This window comes from Nestor notabilis, unplaced genomic scaffold, assembly GCF_000696875.1.
Source record: "Nestor notabilis isolate BGI_N333 unplaced genomic scaffold, ASM69687v1 scaffold5613, whole genome shotgun sequence".
Lineage (NCBI taxonomy): Eukaryota > Metazoa > Chordata > Aves > Psittaciformes > Psittacidae > Nestor > Nestor notabilis.
In genome coordinates this window covers 10162-13316 of record NW_009923199.1, presented here as the reverse complement: position 1 = coordinate 13316, position 3155 = coordinate 10162, and positions in this window count along the sequence as shown.

Below are 3155 nucleotides of genomic sequence, written 5' to 3'. Positions count from 1 at the left end.
TTGCTGTTTGTATTTTTGAGACTTTTTCCTGTTGGATACAGTATGAAGTTCACAGGTCTCATTTGCCAGGGTGTTCTGGTTTAAGGACATGGCAACCAACAGCAGGAGTGAAGGTCTTGTCTAGTACATTCACAATAGAAGGATCATGGTTGTCTTCTGCTACTGTAAGGAAATCATCCGTGCAGCTGCTTGAGCAGTGCTGCAGTCCAAACCTTTGGGGAATGGACTGGATGTACCAGACCAGCAAAATGTCAGCTTATCTTTTCCTCTGCTGGGGTCTTATTTTTTAAAAGCAATTTTTTTCCTAAGCTGCCCTGATTAGGTAGTACTAATAACATTAAGTTAAATTGGTTCCTTGGGAGATGTCCCAATTAAATGGCTATCCTAATTAAGCACATCCTGATTAAGCAGAAGATCCTATAATTATTATAATAGCATGTAATAAAAACTGGCCCATAGCTTTGCTCAGACAGAAAGCATTTTGCAAACCTTATTTACAGGAACCACTTTTTCCAGAATTGAAACACAACCAACTCCTGGGTGAAATGCTACATCTGTTTAACTAGTGTTCAGTAGAACTAAACAGTCTTTCAGAGCAGGAAACGAAAAAATCCTGCACCATACTGACAATGCAGACAATGTTATGATAAGGCAGAATGTACTCATCATGTAATTTGGATGAAATCTTTTGACTGCTCTAAGCAGAATTGCTGCAGTATTTATAACTGCTGCAAATGATCATAAGTGCACCCAAAAGTGCTTTTTAACAAAAGCTTCTAACACAAAGGTTCTGTACTAAGCAGAGAAAACGTACCCCATGCTGAACTTTCGCAATCTAAGTTCTGAAAAAAGAACTCATTCCTATATCGACACCATGGACTTTCCTCACTTTACAATACTGAGGAGGCTGCAGCACAAGAAGCTGGGTACAGTCTGGTAGAAGTACTAACAAGAATAAACCAGCCAGGCCACTTTCTCCAGTGAGCTGTAAAGTTGAGATTCTGACTCTCTGTAGTTATTGCAAATGTATGGCATGTTTTTTTGAGTGCTACTGTGCCAGAGGGAATTCCTACTGTGTGTTTTGGATGCTGTTCATGCTCCAGCTTGCATAATTGCACTTGGCTGGCTCAGTTCCTCTCTGGATCACAGTAAAGTATGACAGCCTCTTTTTTTTTAGTTTGTCCTACACAACACTGTAAAGAAGATGTTAAGTAACTCTTAGTAAGTAATGGATAAACAACCTAGATAAACAAATGTGAACAAACATTTAGTTATTAAAATTACTTTATTTTCTTGCTTCTTAGCGACAAAAATTAACATGAAATTCAAATGTTCAGAATTGTCAGCTGATACTGAGTGAATACATATGTAAGCAGCCATTGAATGGAAAAGTTGCTAAAGTTCACCATAAATCATTATTGCAGGGAGTAGGTATAACAGCTCTCTACAGCTCTGCTAATTGTCCTGTCATTGCAGTGCCTGAGCACTTGAGTGCTACAGAAATATTGCAATATCTGTTTATTCAACATTAGGTCAACACTGTGTGAATGCAGAGTCTTTAAGCCACCATAACCCTAAAGAGCAGAGTCTGATCACTTCGCAGACTCTGGAATATTTATAATACAGGGGCACAAATTCTATTGGGGCATTACTCTCCACAACATTAAGGTAGATGCCTGTGTCTTCTTAGGTACCACTATGTACACACTAGTGTACTTAGAAGAAAGCAATGGTTGCTGGTGCTGATGAAAACATAATTCTGCCCTTCCAGCATTACAGTGATCTCATAACATGAGGCAGCTATGAGAAATGAAATTGCAACCTGAGGATGCATAGGGCGACATAATTGCAATACCCGATAAAAGTGGTGTTGTGCAAGGACCTCATGCAGAATACAGAGACCCGCACTGAGGAAAGATCTACAGAAGCTAGGACAAGCTGCAATGTAAGATTACTAGGATCAGAGAAACAGCCAATCTATATACAAAAGTAATTAAACCAGCTTTGCTGTTCAGGCTGCAACTGCCATTTGTACCTGCATCAGGCAAATTAAATCAGAGAGAAAGAAAAGGCAGTTCAGGTAAAGGATCAATGTTAGCATGAAAGCAAATTAATGTAGGGCTTGAAACTGAAGAGGCTTTCATTGAGGTACCTCCTAACCATATTAGCCTTAAGAATAAAGCATAGTTAGGCAGTAAACAAGCTTGCCTGGTGCTGTAGCAGATGACAGCTGTGGCTGTTGCTAGGTAGTTGTGACATCAGACTAACCGCTGCAGTGTCAGTGACAGCCTTTCTTGGAGCTTTTCTTCCTTTATCCCAGACTGATAAAGTCACTAACATCTCGATACCTTAATATGTCTTTCTGTGATGCACAGAGGAAAAAACTAGTGATTTTGCAGAAGCTACCTGTTGGGTAAGCTTCACCAAGATAGCATTAGCTTAGACTACCCTCCTCTTTAAGGAACTAGCATAAATCTTCTGGCAGTTCACAACAGCACCACAATCACTCCCTGTTCCCTTCAGGTAAGGGCAGGAAATGCTTCTTTTTGGATAGAAATACACCTTGAAGTGTCTCAGAATAAGATACCTAAAAACCCCGCAAACATAAACCAACCAAAACAATAGAAAGCTGTTGGTTAGACCTCCAACAATAATTGCTCTATGGGGAAACACACTTCAGCAGTAAAGGCTATACTAGCTTCCTGCCTCTTTTCAGACTCATCTTCCGCAGCAACTCACCTGAGAGACCCCTGTCCAGCCCCTTAAATAGCATAAATGAAAAACAAGTCTTCTGGGCCTCTCCCTAGCACCCCTCAATTAATTATCTTAGATTGGAATTATATTAAGTTTGCTTTTCTCACCTCTTCATGCCCTGATGTCTCTGGTGGTGCTTTTATACCCAGGTGTATATATAAAAATAAAAAAAATGATAAAATAAAAAAGCTACTTTCTGCAGAACATGGGGCACTTCAATATTTTTGCAAGCATTAATAAAGATTCCCAACAAGCTTGAAAGCAGGGTGAAGGTTATGATAGATGAGTGGCAGCTACCCAACTAGGGGAGGCTGGAAACATGTTTTAAGCCAAAAAGACTATTTCCAGGCAATCAGGAGTTTCCCAGCCTTTGGGAATTAACATCTGGCTGAATTAAAACC